The 18,800-nt window shown below is 40.7% G+C and overlaps 1 long non-coding RNA gene across 2 annotated transcripts in view; it reads left to right on the top strand.

Annotated features, from left to right (window-relative positions):
* Positions 1-18,800, top strand: part of LOC133557104 (uncharacterized) — a 68,430-nt gene that overhangs the window by 35,947 nt on the left and 13,683 nt on the right. For both annotated transcript variants that reach the window (XR_009807696.1, XR_009807695.1), the window contains one exon: positions 5,064-5,216. This is a non-coding gene — a long non-coding RNA (uncharacterized LOC133557104). The remainder of the gene's footprint in view (positions 1-5,063; positions 5,217-18,800) is intronic.

Here is an 18,800-nt window from a genome sequence, read left to right as displayed (position 1 = left end):
AAAGTTTTCGTTGTATATTAGTGCGACCCCCCCACCCCTTTTAAGCGGACGGGCAATATGCGCATGTGTAAAGTTAGGAGGACATGCCTCATTTAGCGCAAAAAAGTCATTTGGTTTAAGCCAGGTTTCACTGAGACCGATGACGTTAAGATTGTTGTCTCTGATAATATCATTAACTAACAACGTTTTGGGAGACAATGATCTTATGTTTAAAAAACCTATATTATAGGTAGTGGGCTGTTTTAGGGAATTGTTGATCAAATTATCCGTAGTAGCAATATTAATAATGTTGTGTTTATTATGCCCAGTGCGTTCAGTATAATTACGACCATATCTAGGAATTGATACGACGGGAATATTCCGATTGTTTGATTGTTGCTTTGATAAACTGCACGCATCATGGTTAGCCACCTCAGTAACGGGGATTTTCCGATTGTTTGTTTGTTGCTTTGATAAACTGCACGCATCATAGTTAGCCACCTCAGTAACGGGGATTTTTCGATTGTTTGTTTGTTGCTTTGATAAACTGCACGCATCATAGTTAGCCACCTCGGTAAAACACATGTCCAATCCTGGGCATGATGTTAAAGTGCATCCAGCAGTGGAGGCTCCTCTATGGGGTCTTGGGGCACTAGGAGGTTAACCCCTTTACTATTGTTACCCCAGGTGGCCCTTGGCAAAGGCCTAGTACCTGACTGCCCCCTAGCCAGGGATACGGTGAAGATTTTAACGGCGGAGCAGGCGTAAGACAGTAGATTTAAGAACTACCAAAACGGTTGCAGCAGAAAAGGGTCCCCAGTCGTCTTGGACTCCATGCCACTGGACCCTGACCTGATTCTGTCAAAGATCGTTTGGTGACTGTGCACCACGTTAAACAAAGTCACGCACAAGCATCCTCCTCAAAGGCATACACCCCTCCTCAAAGGCATACACCCCTACCAGGAGGATCGTCATACTTGTTACGACTGGTTGGCATAGTGATGCCAAATTGGTCCCTTCGTGGATGCGTCGGCATGAACACAGCAACGGTAAGTGTAAATGATTTATTACACTTAACAAAAACAGACTATGAACAAAAACACTGGAGCTAACAGACAAAAATAAACCAAGGGCGCTAGCATGAAAGCTAGGAATAGACAATACAAAAACTATACTTGGCACGAAGCACACAAAAGAGTAAACAAAAAACATTCAGCATGAAAGCTGTAATATCTAGTGGCTTAGCGTAAGAGCTAGCGAGAAAATACATACGGGTAGAAGACAGTCGTGAATGTTGCTCGAAGGCAAATTAGAGTCCAGGAAAGAATGAAGAAAAGGGACGGGCTTAAATAGGTGAGTAATCAAAAAGTGACAGGTGTGCAGAAACCGTGATTAGCAGGTGGGATCAATGAGGAACCATGGTGACTGACTAAACAGGAAGTAAAAGTGTAGAACAGTGATACAACAACTGGAAGTATAAAACATATGTGGTGATCCAAGTAGCGGATCGCAACAATACTCGTTCGAATGACCGCCAATGACGATGATGATGATGCTTACATATGCACCCTTCAGACAAGATGCACATTATAAAAGAGAGCAATAAGGATAGTTCACAAATTGGTTACAAAGTGAAAAACTTTACAATTTCTGGGTCCTTTAAAATTTAAGATTGTACAAATGGTTTGTGGAATCGGTCACACTCCAAGAAATCCTCGCCAAAAACCCCTTGCTGACCACGCCGATATTCTTCCACCGACTCGGGATTCGAGGTCACTAACTTTAGCCTGCAGTTTAGCCTCATTCTCCATTGCCATCGCACTTTTTTTCTCCAAATCTAGCAGGCGCTCTCTTGCAAGGTAGCATTTTCCTCCAGTGAGATAATCCTTTGAGAATGGTTTGAAACTGTAGTGTGAATATGATCAATCTTTGCCTCACCTGTCGAAATGATTCCTTTGAAGTCCAACGAGAGAGTGTTCTACCCTCGCGGTCAGCTCCATTGGAAGAGTTAGGAGTGGCAGCCGGGTCTCTGGCACTCCGTTTCATCAAATTAATTGGCATTTCCTGTCGGTGTCAACTCAGGAATAGTATAATCACTCACTGGTGTAACTTATGAAGTATTAAAGGATGGAGATGTAAACAACTGCGGGAGAGAGACTCAACATGTATCCACTCCATCTTTTAAGACTAAAAAAAAAATCATCATTTACCAAAGTTCCATTGTTGGAAAAATCACAACTGGACTGCAATTACATAGACCTGGATGAATTACAACATTCATAGAAATTGTTGGAACATCATTTCTAACACAGAAAACAACTTAATTGATCAAAATATATTAAACAAATATGCCAACTCAACACGATGCTCTCTGCTCTCAACTTTGCGATAGGGGGGACTGGTCCAGGGTGTACCCCGCCTTCCGCCCAATTGTAGCTGGGATAGGCTCCAGCGCCCCCCGCGACCCAGAAGGGAATAAGCGATAGAAAATGGATGGACATACACAACGCTTGTGTTTTTATTCCAATTTTTAATGAGTTGAACTAAAATATCTACATTGTTTACTATACGCACAAAGGAGCAATTCATCTCAAATATTGTTCACAAATGTATTTAAATGTGTGTCAGTGCCAAAATAATCCTTCCCATGTCCCTGGTGTGGCATATCAAGAAGCTGATTGTGCCTAAGGCTGCCCACAATAAAAGGCCACTCTGAAATGTTCAGTTTTGAAATGTGTCAGAAAAGCAATCAGTATCTGGTGCAAAAACCATTTGCCTCATGCAGTGCAACAAATTGTCTTCGCACACAATTGATCAGGTTGTTGATTGCGGCCTGAACTGGGAAGTTTTCAGCTTCCAGGAATTGTGTACAGATCCTTGCAACAATGGGTCTCAGAAACTTGTCACGATATCTCTGTGCCTTCAAAATGCCATCAATAAAATGCACTTGCGTTCTTTCTCCATAACTTACGCATTCCCATACCATAACCCCACCCCACCACGGGCCACTTGATTCAGAACGTTGACATCTGCAGAGCGCTCTTCCACACGACGCCACACACACTGTCTGCCATCTGCCCTGAACAGTATTCATCCATAAAGAAAATACCTCTCCAACGTCCCAGACGCCATACAATGACGAACTGCAGTCATGTCCAGACCGAAGTGAGGACAACAAGCAGATGAGCTTCCCTGAAAGGGTTTCTCACAGTTCGTGCAAAAATGTTTAGGTTATGCAAACCAATTGTTGCAGCAGCCGTCCGGGTGGCTGGTCTCAGACAATCATGGATGTGCACCTTTGGATATGGAGGTCCTGGGTTGATGTTGTTACATGTGGTCTGTGGTTGTGAAACCAGTTGGATGTACTGCCAAATTCTCTGAAACACATTTGGAGAGGACTAATGGTCGAGAAATTAACATTCAATTCACGGGCAAAAGCTCTGCTGGACATTCCTGCAGTCAGCATGCCAACTGCACGCTCCCTCAAAACTTGCAACATCTGTGGCATTGTGCCGTGTGATAAAACCGCACATTTCAGAGTAGTCTTTTATTGTGGGCAGCCTAAGGCACACCTGTGAAATAATCATGCTGTTTAATCAGCATCTTGCTATGCCACACCTGTGAGGTGGGATCATTATCTTGGGAATGAAGAAATGCTCATTAACCCAGATTTTAGACAGATCTGTGAACAATATTTAAGAGAAATAGGTCTGTTGTGTAATTAGTAACCGTTTTAGATCTTTGAGTTCAACTCGTGAAAAATTTGAGGAAAACCATAAGTGTTATGTTTACAATTTTGTTCAGTGTATATGACGAACCCTATTTTCAAAACCCTTTCTTGGAAAAAAAAATGAACACAAAAAAATTAATTGTTGATCAAAAATTGGATGATCCCTCTTTTTAAGGTCCATTTTTGGAAAATATTTTTAAGTCAAAATAAAATCCCATTATCAACCGAAATATAGGATGACCGTTCTTTTTCAAAACCCACTCATGGAAAAATATTTTTTAAGATAGAAAAAAAAAATCAAAATTTACTTGCTCTTATCTCTTAGTGTTATGACCAAAATTTAGGACAACCCAACTTTATCAAGGTCCATTTGTGGAAAATATTTTAAAAAGGCAAAATTAACCATTTATTTCTGATATTGGATACAAGACAACCCCTTTTTTAAGACCAGTTTTGGAAAAAAGAAAGAGAATATCTTTTTTGTCAGACGGAAAAAAAAAATATGACCCCTTTTTCAAGACCCATCTTGGAAAAATGTTATTTTAAGACGAACAAATAAAGAATCATTCAAGTATTGACTGAAATATAGGACAACGCTGAATATAAGATGGCCCCCCTTTTTTAAGGACCATTTTTGGAAGATTGTTTTTGGAGACAAAATGTATAATTAATGACATAGGGTATATGACAATCCCTCCTATTTTTAATACTTTTCAAACGTTCCTGTAGTCAGACAATATTTTCGGAATATTAGATGGAATTTTTATACAACATGTTTTGACTGCTATCTACAGTCTTCCATATTGTCTGACTACAAGAACATTTGATAAGTATATGAATGAGAAAACATAATGAACCTTTTTCAGCATCCCCATCTACCATGAATTGATTAACGTGGACCCAGAGTTAAACAAGTTGAAAAACGTATTCGGGTGTTACCATTTAGTAGTCAGTTGTACGGAATATGTACTGTACTGTGCAAAATACTAATAAAAGTTTCAATCAATCAATCAATCCCCTCGAACTATTAATAATAACAATAATGCTTTGTTTCAAGATAATGTAAGATCATGCTTTTCAAAACCACTTTTTGGAAATATACAAATAAATAAATAAATTATACAAATTATTTGTAAAGTGTGGAAAGAAAATCATTCGAAGGCATTTTTTATATTATTTGTTACCTAATTATAGTACTATCCTGAATATAGGACAATCCTTTTTCAAAACTCGTTTTTGGACAAATACTGTTTTCAAGACAAACTTAGTCTGTTACATTCTTTGTTTATGCCACACTTTTTTCAGTCATCCTGCGCCTGTATTTTCACCTGTCTATTTTCCCCTCTTTTTGTAGCTATCACCTGGACTGGGGGCGTAGCTACTGGACGCACCCAAGTCTGACTGTTTCCACCCGTTATCAGCTGCAGGTGTACTGCTGACAGACGCCAGTTTTTTCCTCCTGACGTTCCCGCCCGAGACTCACATGGACAGCTCTTCTAAACTGGCTGTAAGAGATTTTTTGTGTCATCTTGACTTACCATCATCTACCTGGTAAATTGTTTCATCCCAGCATTTCTCAGTGTTAGTCCATTGCTGCCAATGTATGTTTTTGGTGTTTCTTTATTATTCATGGTACACCCTTCTGTGTACCATCGCTTGATATCATATTTATCTGATTTATGATGCCAAAAGACTTCCAATGTTAGAGAATAAGTGAAATTATCAAAATACTGTAGCATAAATCTCAGAGATTCCAGAGACATTTTAAGAGTTAACGAGCGAGCCAGTCACATGATCTGTGACGTAAAAAGTAGCAAGCACAGATCCGTTCCAAATCTACAACAATGCAAATCAAGCAGACTATGTGAGAGCCAACAAGTATAATTTTGGGGAAAACCATGATCCGGAACCTTATATTTTTTAATCCGAACACAAGGAGTTTAAAAAGCCGACTGCTGAATGGATGCAGTTTTATTGAAACACTATATCATCAATAAAATAATAATAATAATAAAACACTTACTGTAATATTTCCACTTGCGCTGGGATGCCAACATAATTCCGTTTAGATGAAGATTAAATCACAATCCTCACGAGTCGTTAAAAAAAGTTGCAGAAACTAGGGTTGTGAAAGTCGACTAGCCTGTCGGTCCAGGACCACATTTGTCTACTACCAGGTGAGAGATGCATGAATAATATTCTCAAATGTACTTTAAGCAAGTTTGAGATGAAGCAAAAGCAGCCGCTGGCTTTTTGTATGTCAACAATAGCAGCATAAATTAGCATTAATTAACTACTGTCAATTAACCACTAAAATAGTCTGTCTGCGTTAGCTCTTATAATACCAATATCACTCATATTTGGGTAATATTCAGGTCACGACACTTAAATGGAGTATGGTTGGTGGTTTCTAAATGTTTTTTAGAGGGTATAATGGGCGCAATAGAGGGCCCTCAATCTGTCCACTCAATTGCTATTTAGCTACGTATTTACAATTTTGAATGCATAAAAAAAATAAGCGTATGTCATTCTTTCTTTTTTGTGGTTTATATGAAAAAGGGACTGATACAGAAACATATATATCTGAAACAGTCAGCTAATGTATGCATTATAGTGTTTGTAGCCAAAGCTAATTTACAACATTTGTTCCCAAAAACAACAGCACAGATCTAACATAAATAAAAAAGGAAAATAAAAAGAATGAGGCAAAGAGGAGTCGATAATAATGACAATAGTAATAATACAGACAAAGTGCAAGCCAGCTTATTAGTGATTCCCAAAGCCCAAAAAAAGTCTGCGGGCTATAGAGCGTTTTCATTTCGGGCTCCAGTACTCTGGAATGCCCTCCCGGTAACAGTTCGAGATGCCATCTCAGTAGAAGCATTTAAGTCTCACCTTAAAACTCATTAGTATACTCTAGCCTTTAAATAGACTCCCTTTTTAGACCAGTTGATCTGCCGTTTCTTTTCTTTTTTCTCCTATGTCCCACTCTCCCTTGTGGAGGGGGTCCGGTCCGATCCGGTGGCCATGTACTGCTTGCCTGTGTATCGGCTGGGGACATCTCTGCGCTGCTGATCCGCCTCCGCTTGGGATGGTTTCCTGCTGGCTCCGCTGTGAACGGGACTCTCGCTGCTTTGTCGGATCCGCTTTGGACTGGCATCTCGCGACTGTGTGGATCCATAATGGATTGAACTTTCACAGTATCATGTTAGACCCGCTCGACATCCATTGCTTTCGTCCTCTCCAAGGTTCTCACAGTCATCATTATCACCGACGACCCACTGGGTCATCATTGTCACCGACGTCCCACTGGGTGTGAGTTTTCCTTGCCCTTATGTGGGCCTACCGAGGATGTCGTAGTGGTTTGTGTTGTGGTTTGTGCAGCCCTTTGAGACACTAGTGATTTAGGGCTACATAAGTAAACATTGATTGATTGATTGAATAATAATAATAATAACAATAACACGAAGTGCAAACTAGATAAGAACCAATTATGTGTTTTTGTCTTGCATAAGACACATCTCTTTCCAATGTTTGCGTATTTCCAGTATGACTGATCTAATAATATGGTCAGAATGCATTTATAATGGCCCACTGAATGTGTGGCATTATCTAATGTTCAGGACCTGTTTTAGACAATATGTTCCTAAGCCAATATAAATCCCTGTTGATCTTGCAACCAATAAGAATTAATTTACATATTTCCTCAAGTCTTCTGCTCAACTGGTCAGCTTCTGGGTCACTAATAAGGTAACACAAAAATGACACATCCTGTTTATTTTGTACATAATTTGGGTCCTGTTTTCACCAGTTCGTCAACAAAGCAATCGCCCACAGTATGATCTGGTACTCTTTTCTGTGTCATTGGCAGGCATCATTTGGCCAATTACAGCTTATTTGAATGCCTGGGACCAAAACTGGGTTTTAATGGCAGCAGCTGTTCTTATTTTCACCACTCATCGGCCAGCACATCATGGACCAGAGAGTGGAATACCATACCTTGTGTGGACGTGAAGGCTTGGCCAACATTCGCTTGTGTGTGCGTGCGTGTGTGCGTGTGTGCGTGTGTGTGCGTGTGTGTGCGTGTGTGTGCGTGTGTGTGCGTGTGTGTGCGTGTGTGTGCGTGTGTGTGCGTGTGTGTGCGCGTGTGCGCGTGTGTGTGTGTGTGTGTGTGTGTGTGTGTGTGTGTGTGTGTGTGTGTGTGTGTGTGTGTGTGTGTGTGTGTGTGTGTGCATGTGCGTGTGTGTGTGTGTCTTGGTGTTGAGTGTAGTCTGGGAGGCATCTGTAGTCACTGCTGCCCCAGAGCTGCAGGTGTCCCCGCAGCCTCGTCCATTGCCCCTTTTTCCTGGGAAAATGCTTTCAACCGAGGTTGGGTTACCACAAAGCTGCACCAACATCTAAGAGATGCCAGGAATGCCCCTTTCCATCAAAGGAGGCAACATTTGGCCATTTTTTTATATCTACAATTAAAATGGAGAGGGAGTGAGAAGGGAAACGTGATGTAGAAGGCAGCAGGGATGATGGAATGTCAGCACCTGTTTTGGTGTAGTAAATAATAAGATAACGCCGCTTAGCCATATTGCAGGGAGACGTGAAGGTTCTGTTGTATCAATTCATGTGTGCAATATTTACATGTGCAAAAATATACAAAACCAAAGTTGAATAACAGTGGATACTAAAACATATTGTTTCTGGGGCGACATTGACGTTAGCAATCCCGGTGGTCTCTTACAGTAACTCAGGCAGTGTGCCTAGACATACAATTTTTAATGTTCTGTGGCGGCGCTTGGAACCCAAAATGCTCGTAATTATATAACTAGTACTCTGGGATCCTAACACACCACCATTTTTTCTAGGAAAACACAATATTGTATCAAAAACAAAAGAATGGACCACAAACAACTTTAGTCTTAAGAAGTAATGAAATAATAATGTACAGCATTCCCCTTCAAGAGTGGACTTCTACAGTATCTCCTGCTCCTCCTCCATCAAACACACAATTTTTACCACTGTGTTACATGGCCTTTCCTTTTAACAACACTGAGTAAACATTTGGTAACGGAGGAGACCAAATTCTGAAGCTTTTCAGATGGAATTATTTCCTCTTCTTGCTTGATGTAAAGCTTAAAGGCCTACTGAAAGCCACTACTACCGACCACGCTGTCTGATAGTTTATATATCAATGATGAAATATTAACATTGCAACACATGCCGATACAGCCTGTTTAGTTTAATAAATTGCAATTTTAAGCTTCCCGCGAGTTTCTTGTTGAAAACGTCACGGAATGATGACGCATATGCCTGACGTCACGGACTGTTAAGAAATACTAGCGCTGCACCAAACACGGCTAAAAGTTGTCTTTGTTCATGGCGTAATTACACAGTATTTTGGACATCTGTGTTGCTGAATCTTTTGCAATTTTTTCATTTAATAATGGAGACTATAAAGAAGAAAGCTGTTTGTGGAAAGCCGTGGATTGCAGCCGTCTTCAGCACCGAGACACAGCCGGTGTTTCTTTGTTTGTTGTGAAGCAGCGAACATGTTTTCTCTACGTCAACCAGTATGTTTTTGGATGGGGAAATTGTGATATATATCTTACCAAATACATCAGTGGATTATTCGTCGTCCCGCAGCAGCTTTGAGCTTGGCTTCTCGGCTTCTCTTTGAAACAGTGTGTGTTCACCGCAGCCATCCGACCTCGAGGTATGTCTTTACCATCTTTACTTTACAATCTTTAAAATCTCATTAAAACACTATTAAAACAATAAGCAGATAAGGGATCTTCCAGAATTATCTTAGTAAATGTGTCTAATTACATCTGAAACGCTCACACTGCCGTCGCCCGGAGCCGTCGCTTTTTTTTCTTTCTTTTTTTTTCTTTCTTTTTTTTTCTATTACTTCACTATCAATATCCTAATTCACAAATCTTTCATCCTCGCTCAAATTAATGGGGAAATTGTCGCTTTTATCGGTCCGAATTGCTCTTACTGCTGGTGGCTCCCATTTAAAACAATGGGAATATGTGTGGAGCCCTGCATTTCGTGACGTCACGCGCACATATTTCCGGTAAAGGCAGGGCTTTTCTATTAGCGACCAAAAGTTGCAAACTTTATCGTCGATGTTCTCTACTAAATCCTTTCAGCAAAAATATGGCAATATCGCGAAATGATCAAGTATGACACATAGAATGGACCTGCTATTCCCGTTTAAATAAGAAAATCTCATTTCACTACGCCTTTAAGTTGTCCGTTATGGTATTTTAGGCTTCATACGGCGTCAAACATTTTTAACGGCAGGCAGGTCTGGACTTCAGGCAGGCCATTCTAGTACCAACACTCTTTTACTATGAAGCCACGCTGTTATAACATGTGGCTCAGCATTGTCTTCCTGAAATAAGCAGTGGCGTCCATGATAACGTTGCCTGGATGGCAACAAATGATGCTCCAAAACCTGTATAAACCCTTCAGCTCTAATGGTGCCTTCACAGATGTGTAAGTTACCCATGCCTTGGACACTACACCCCTATACGATTATAGATGTTGGCTTTTGAACGTTGCACCTATAACAATCCGGATGGTTCTTTTCCTCTTTGTCCCGGAGGACACGATGTCCACAGTTTCCCCCAAAAAATTGAAATGTGGACTCGTCAGACTCCCGAACACTTTTACACTTTGCATCAGTCCATTTTATTCGAGTTCGGGCCCAGCGAATCCGGTGGCGTTTCTGGGTGTTGTTGATAAATGGTTTTCGTTTTCCATATTAGAGTTTTACTTTGCACTTACAGATGTAGCAAAGAACTGTAGTTACTGACAGTGGTTTTTGAAGTGTTCCTGAGCCCATGTGGTGATATCCTTTACACACTGACATCGATTTTTGATGCAGTACCACCTCAGGGATCGAAGGTCACGGGCATTGAATGTTGGTTTTCAATGTTGGTGATTTCTCCAGATTCTCTGAACCTTTTGATGATATTACGGACCGTAGATGGTGGAATACATAAATTCCTTGCAATAGCTGGTTGAGAAATGTTGTTCTTAAAAAAAAAAAAATGCTCATGCATTTGTTCACTAAGTGGTGACCCTTACCCTATCCTTGTTTGTGAATGACTGAGCATTTCATGGAAGCTGCTTATATAACTACTCATGGCACACACAGGTTGCCTATTAGCCTGTTCACCTGTGGGATGTTCCAAATAAGAGATTGATGACCATTCCTCAACTTTCTCAGTCTTTTTTGAAACATGTTCCAGGCATCAAATTCCAAATGAGCTAATATTTGCCCAAAAATAACCAAGTTTTCCAGTTCAAACATTAAGTATCTTGTCTTTGCAGTCTATTCAATTGAATATACTAGGTTGTAAAACATTTGCAAATCAATGTATTCTGTTTTTATCTACGATTTACACAACGTGCCAACTTCACTGATTTTAGGTTTTGTACAAGTCACAAGGGCCACAGGAAGTTGCATCGTTCAGATTAATCCTTTGCAGGTCTTAGAAGGGAGATAAATGTCATCAACACCTGAACTACGGCGGCCCAAAGGGGTCAACGACAGTCAATACTGGGAAGGTGGAGTCTGTTTCACCGTAGGTAAGTGGGGGCACAGATGTGAGCGGTGGGCACTAACTTCAAAACAATTCCCAGAGTGGATTGGAAAATGTCGATCAAGGGTGTGTTGACTCAAAGAGTTTGTAAGAAATTTGACTCTTTGTGTGGAAAGAAGATTGAACTCCAAAACTGCCAAAGTTCTGTATGCCAGTGGAAGTTCTTTTGGGGAGAACACCACATAAAGCGTTGAGCCTCACATACTTTTCTGCAAGTAGGCCTGCTTTTAATGGGCCGGGGGAAAAAAAACACAACCCAGAACGAGGCACGCAATGCACACAACTGGCTTTTTTGGAGCTTGTAAAAATACTTGTTTCCTCGCACTCATTGTACGCCACCTGCGCCTACTTTTCACCCTTTAGCCAAGAAACATCTCGTTTATATAATGATTTACATTTTTGATGCATGAAATATTTGTTTGGCTATTAACTGGACGAGAGGGGCCGACGATGCTCGGAGTTGAGGTGTGACTGCACAATTGGCAAGGCAGCACCTAATGGATTTCCCCTTTTTTCATGCTCCCGTTCACTAAGTTCCCAGCACTTCGGCTGCTGAGATTCGGGGACCTTCCAGGCGGTACATTGCGTGCGACATTTGGAGGAACATTCCAAGGGCTATGGCGTAGTTTAGTGTGTTTCTAGTTGTGCGTTTTACTGCTGGTGCACCTGTTGTAATCCAGGGTGGTTTGGAATCCCTTTTTGTTCTCACACGTGTGCTGACAAAGCTCAACCATCTGGAAAAAGCCGCTCGCAGCTTTTCAAAGTGAGGTGGACGACCACCGCCTGCAGGCCGCTGGCTTGTGACCCTCGATAAATCAAATCCCCGCCTAGCTCGGTTGGTAGAGTGGACGTGCCAGCAACTTGAGGGTTGCAGGTTCGACTCCCGCTTCCGCCATCCTAGTCACTGCCGTTGTGTCCTTGGGCAAGACACTTTACCCACCTGCTCCCAGTGCCACCCACACTGGTTTAAATGTAACTTAGATATTGGGTTTCACTATGTAAAGCGCTTTGAGCCACTAGAGAAAAGCGCTATATAAATATAATTCACTTTACTTCACTTTGTATTCACTCTCCTTTAATTGTTTCTGTGTCCATCAACAAAATTACAGCACGACTGAGGCATACGGGTAGGGATCGGAATTCATAAAATTTCACTTTCGAATCTGCTTAACGATTCTCTTATCAATTCCTATTTGGAAAAAAAAGACAAATGGATTCTGATCAAATGGACTCCCTTTTTGGACCAGTTGATCTGCCGTTTCTTTTCTTTTTCTCCTATGTCAAACTCTCCCTTGTGGAAGGGGTCCGGTCCGATGTCCATGGATGAAGTTCTGGCTGTCCAGAGTCGGGACCCAGGATGGACCACTCGCCTGTGTATCGGCTGGGGACATCTCTGCGCTGCTGATCCGCCTCCGCTTGGGATGGTTTCCTGTTGGCTCTGCTGTGGACGGGACTTTCCCTGCTGTGTTGGATCCGCTTTGGACTGGACTCTCGCGGCTGTGTTGGATCCACTATGGACTGAACTTTTCACAGTATCATGTTAGACACGCTCGACATCCATTGCTTTCGGTCCCCTAGAGGGGAAGGGGTTGCCCACATATGTGGTCCTCTCCAAGGTTCTCATAGTCCTCATTGTCACCGACGTCCCACTGGGTGTGAGTTTTCCTTGCCCTTATGTGGGCCTACCGAGGATGTCGTAGCTGTTTGTGTTGTGGTTTGTGCAGCCCTTTGAGACACTAGTGATTTAGGGCTATATAAATGAACATTGATTGATTGATTGAATTTTGTTAAGGTTAGAGGTAACATGACCTTACAAAGCCTACGGTGAGGTCTCAAGAGGCAGATATGCAGCATCCATCCATCCATCCATCCATTTTCTACCGCTTGTCCCTTTCAGGGTGCTGGAGCCTATCTCAGTTGCAATCGGGCGGAAAGCGAAATACACACTGGACAAGTCGCCACCTCATCATAGGACCAACACAGATAGACAGACAACATTCACACTCACATTCACACAGTAGGGCCAATTTAGTTTTGCCAATCAACCTATCCCCAGGTGCATGTCTTTGGAAGTGGGAGGAAGCTGGAGTACCCGGAGGGAACCCACGCAGTGACGGGGAAAACATGCAAACTACACACAGAAAGATCCAGACCCCAGGATCGAACCCAGGTCTTTCGTATTGTGAGGCGCACGCAATAACCCCTGTACAACCGTGCTGCCCCTAAAAACACAGCATATAAGAAATCCTTATTTTTTTGTAAATAAATATAAGATATTAATATTCTTATGTAGAATTTAATAATGTGCAAATTACACAAGATTGTAACATTTAGTAACATGTGGTGTGCCGTCAGGGCCAGCAAGGCCTTCTCTGCTGGCCTAACATAACCAGAAATCATCATCATAAATAAAAAATTAAAGTATTTTTTGATTTACTTTCCCTAAATATCCAAAAGTCTTCGTATTCTCTTCTTGTCGTATTATGCTACTTCCAGTGCTGTTGTTTTTAGTTTAGAGCTGTTATCCCATCAGAATTCAGCTAGCTTATGTTGCCATGCTGTCCCAAATCTGCCAGACGCCTTCAGAATCAACAATGCTGGCATCCGTGCACTGTAAGTGAATGGGGACATACAGTTGATAGACAGTTGCGATAGACAATCAGAGCACGAGTTGTTGTCAGTAAGACCTTCTAGAAGGCCTTACGTTGAACATGACGTTTACGTGTCCTGTGATTGGATACTCACCGGGACCATTAGCGGATGAATTAGAGAACCAATAGAGTTGATAGACAGTTGCGATAGCCAATCAGATCACAAGTTGTTGACAGTGGCCTATCTAGGTAGCCCGATGTTAACGAGACTGTAATTGGATACTCACTTGTCACTCCTGCTATGTCAACTTAGCAGGAAGCAGGAAGTGTTGTCCCACAAAGAAGGACAACAAAATGTTGATTAGGTGGCAGATATATATTTGCAAGGCCCTTTTCAGGAAGGATATTTAAAGAGAAACTACATCTTGTGAGACGCCATTTCCTCTCGAATCGACGAGGGGTACCACTGGCTTTTAGACCAGTTGATCTGCCGTTTATTTTATTTTATACTCTGTCCCCCTCTCCCTCGTGGAGGTTCGATGGCCTTAGATGAAGAGCTGGCTGTCCAGAGTCTCCGCTCGGGATATTCCCCTGCTGGTCCCACTATGGACTGGACTCTCACTATTATGTTAGATCCACCATGGACTGGACTTTCACAATATCATGCTAGATCCACTCGACGTTCATTGTACCGGTCGCCCTGGGAGGAGGGGGTGGTCACCCACATCTGCGGTCCTCTCCAAGGTTTCTCATTGTCTGCCCACTGGGTTGAGTTTTTCCTTGCCCTGACATGGGATCTGAACCAAGGATGTTGTTGTGGCTTGTGAAGCCCTTTGAGACACTTATGATTTAGGGTTATATAAATAAACATTGATTTGATTGATTGATTGATTGATTGATTGATTGATTGATACAGCGTCCAATGGGTGCGACAAATTGTGAGTTCAAATATTTTATTTTTATTTTTCACGTTTAATATGTTTTCTGCAATTTAAATTTTGACGGTACCACATAAGATGTGTTTTTGCTGATGTGGGTTTATTGCTTTTTTAAATGCGCCAGAAAATAACCCGTTTTGTACACTGTTGAGGTGTTCAATGCCCAGTAGTGCATAAATGTGATCCTGTATAGTATTTCTCCAGCAATGGTCATGTGGTGACATAAATGATGGTATTTTGAGGGGTCAATCAATCAATCAATCAATGTTTATTTAAATAGCCCCAAATCACAAATGTCTCAAAGGACTGCACAAATCATTACGACTACAACATCCTCGGAAGAACCCACAAAAAGGCAAGGAAAACTCACACCCAGTGGGCAGGGAGAATTCACATCCAGTGGGACGCCAGTGACAATGCTGACTATGAGAAACCTTGGAGAGGACCTCAGATGTGGGCAACCCCCCCCCCCCCCTCTCCAGGGGACCGAAAGCAATGGATGTCGAGCGGGTCCAACATGATAGTCGGACATGACTGAAGGCCTAGGTGGGAAACGCACAATCCGCCACTGACTTATTACATGCAAAGTGAGATATGTCAAACTTTTATAGGTTATCTTTTTTTTCAAATGATACCTCCCCTTTTAGACTACAAAAAGCCTGCTCATATAAAGAAGCAATCCCCACATAATTACAGTTGGCTTGATCTATATCAGGAGTGGCGACACTTATTCTGCAGGCGAGCTACTTTTCAATTGAACAAGTCGAGGGGATCTACCTCAGTCATATAAATAATTGATATTTATTTATTAATGAAATAGAGTTTTTTTGTTAACAAGTTAAAGGTGTTTAATGATAATACAAGCATGTTTAACACATATAGATTTATTTATTTCATGAAGACAAGAATAAAAATTGGTGTATTACCTGATTCTGATTGAAAACAGACAGTAGTGCTAATAACGTCCGCATTTTGTATTGGAGGAGAAAAAAATTCCTCCTTTCTGTCCAATACCACATGAAAGTGGTTGGTTCTTGGCATCTTATTTGTCCAGATTCCATACTCCTTTTTATACACTTTACAAGAAATACATTGGCAGCAAACTCCGTAGCTTTCTAGCTCGTGCACGCCAGCTTTCTGAGATTATTTTGTGAGCCTAGGCAGGATGAAGCAGCGCTTTTATTGTGAAGACAGGAAAAGTGAAGTCGGTTTTTAGAGATGTGACGGCAGGTGCGGCGCGAGAGTCTGTTGACATAAAAAATGTTTCTTGCCTTCCTGTTGTTAATTTTTTCTTAATAATGAGCTCGCAGCAGCCAGCGTCATCTCAAAATACCCTAAGGTGCTGTGAATGTCAATCAAGTGACTAAAGTGACGTCTTGGTGAAGATTGATGATCGCAATTTTTAGGTCTATTTTTTGTTTTTTTAATGCCCGGCTGCCGATCGACGGACACACCCTCCACGATCGACCGGTAACCCGCGATTGACGTAATGGGCACCTCTGCTCTATATAGACACTAGATGTGGAGAGGGGGGTTGTCGTATAATGTGAGGTCAGCCTACCTTCCCCCCACCCCTACCTGATAAAACACTAATAGGCTGAGACACCCTCATAATATGTAATGAGGTACCATACATGCTAACCAACCGGATGCTAAACAACTTCTTAACCGAAGCAAAGCTTTTTTTCCAGTCAATATTGGATATTATTACATTTCAAACAGTACACATATTTTTTCTGTCAAAATGAAAAAAATCCATTACATTTAGTGAGAAAATATTAAGTACTTTGACATACATCATTTCCATGGATCTGGCCGCCAGGCCAGATTGAGTTTGACACGTGGTCTAGTGCAGTGGTTCACAAATAGGGCTACGTGTACCCCTGGGGGTACTTGAAGGTATGCCAAGGGGTATGTGAGATTTTTTAAAAATATTCTAAAAATAGCAACAATTGAAAAATCCTTTATAAATATATTTATTGAATAATACTTAAACAAAATATGAATGTAAGCTCATATACTGTGAAAAAAATACAAGAATGAGGTTGTATATTCAGTGTTGACAGCTAGATTTTTTGTGGACATGTTCCATAAATTTTGATGTTAAAGATTTCTTTTTTTGTGTAGAAATGTTTAGAATTAAGTTGATGTATCCAGTTGGATCTGTATTACAATCCCCAAAGAGGGCACTTTAAGTTGATGATTACTTCTATGTGTAGAAATCTTCATTTACAATTGAATCACTTGTTTGTTTTTCAACAAGTTTTTTGTTATTTTTATATCTTTTTTTCCAAATAGTTCAAGAAAGACCACTAAAAATGAACAATATTTTGCACTGTTATACAATTTAATAAATCAGAAACTGATGACATCGTGCTGTATTTTACTTCTTTATCTCTTTTTTTCAACCAAAAATGCTTTGCTCTGATTAGGGGGTACTTGAATTAAAAAAAATGTTCACAGAGGGTACATCACTGAAAAAAATGTTGAGAACCACTGGTCTAGTGCAGTGGTCCCCAACCGTTTTGTAACTGCGGACCGGTCAACGCTTGATTATTAGTCCCGTGGATTGTTTTTTTTGTTTTGTTTTCTTTGTCTTGAAAAGGGGAGGCTTTTTGGGTTGGTGCAATAATTGTAAGTGTTTCTTTTGTTTTTTATGTTGATTTAATAAAAAATAAAAAAATAATAAAAAATTATTAAAAAATAAATAAAAATAATAAAACAATTAATTGAAAAAAATTCTGTGGCCCCGTACCAATCGAGCCCGGTGGTTGGGGACCACTGGTCTAATGTATAGAAAAGGCTACATAAATCTTACCAATTTGTTATGCCCATTTCATTGTAAACTCTTACTGACACCTTGTGGCAATAGGTCATTACTACGCTTGATTTTTTTTTCGCTACTTCCGGGTTGACGATTTCAGGAAGTCAGTTTATGAGACAAATGAGAAGCAGACAAGTTGTGTTAGCTCTTACAAGCCTTGGAAAATATAAGTATGTAAGTAAACTGTTTAACTTGTTTATATACTTCAATATTAAGGTAGAAAGTGGTTCAATTTGATAGTAGGATGTTTATTGAAAAATTATTTTTTGCACTGTTTTAATGGATGTTTTGAGAACTCATATATTTCCACCATTGAAATACTTTCAACACTCAGAAGTATTTTTTTGATGATAGTATAATTGTGTAAAGCTACCATTTACATATTGTGGATTACATTTCATTATGTCATTTGAATCACATAGCTTATACATTTGTCCAGTGGCGGGCGGTGCGTTTCCCACCTAGGCCTTCAGTGACGTCCGACTTAAATGATTACCTCTCAAAATACCATCATTTATGTCCCCACATGACTGTTGCTGGAGAAATGCTATCCAGAAACACATTTACTGTGCATTGAATCACTACCAACAATGTACAAAACAGGTTACTTTCTGGTGCATTTAAAAATCAATAAACCCGCATCAGCAATTAAATCACATCTTATGTGGTACTGTCACAATTAAAATAGCAAAAAACGTTAAACTTGAAAAAATAAAAAATAATAATATTTGAACTCACAATTTGTGGCGCCCATTCGACGCCGAAAAGCCCCTCATAGTTGGTTGATTTGAGTGGAAATGGCGGGCATTTCCCCATTTCATCTCCAACATCGTCTCACAAGCTGTAGTTTCTCTTTAAATATCCTTCTTGAAAATGTCCTTGCGAAGATATATCTCACATTGTTTAATTCTCCTTTGTGGGTCAACACTTCCTGCTTCCTGCTAATATGTAACATGTGATTGGATACTCAATTTGGAATGACAAGTGAGTATCCAATCACAATCTCGTTAACATCATGCTACCTAGACAGGCTACTGTCAACAACATGTGATCTGATTGGCTAACGCAACTGTCTATCAACTCTATGTGTTCTCAAATTTTTCCGTTAACGGTCGCGGTGAGTATCCAATCACA

The sequence above is a fragment of the Nerophis ophidion genome, linkage group LG08, assembly GCF_033978795.1.
Source record: "Nerophis ophidion isolate RoL-2023_Sa linkage group LG08, RoL_Noph_v1.0, whole genome shotgun sequence".
Classification (NCBI taxonomy): Eukaryota; Metazoa; Chordata; class Actinopteri; order Syngnathiformes; family Syngnathidae; genus Nerophis; species Nerophis ophidion.
The sequence above is the reverse complement of the archived record's forward strand: the minus strand, read 5'-3'. Positions and strand labels throughout refer to the sequence as shown.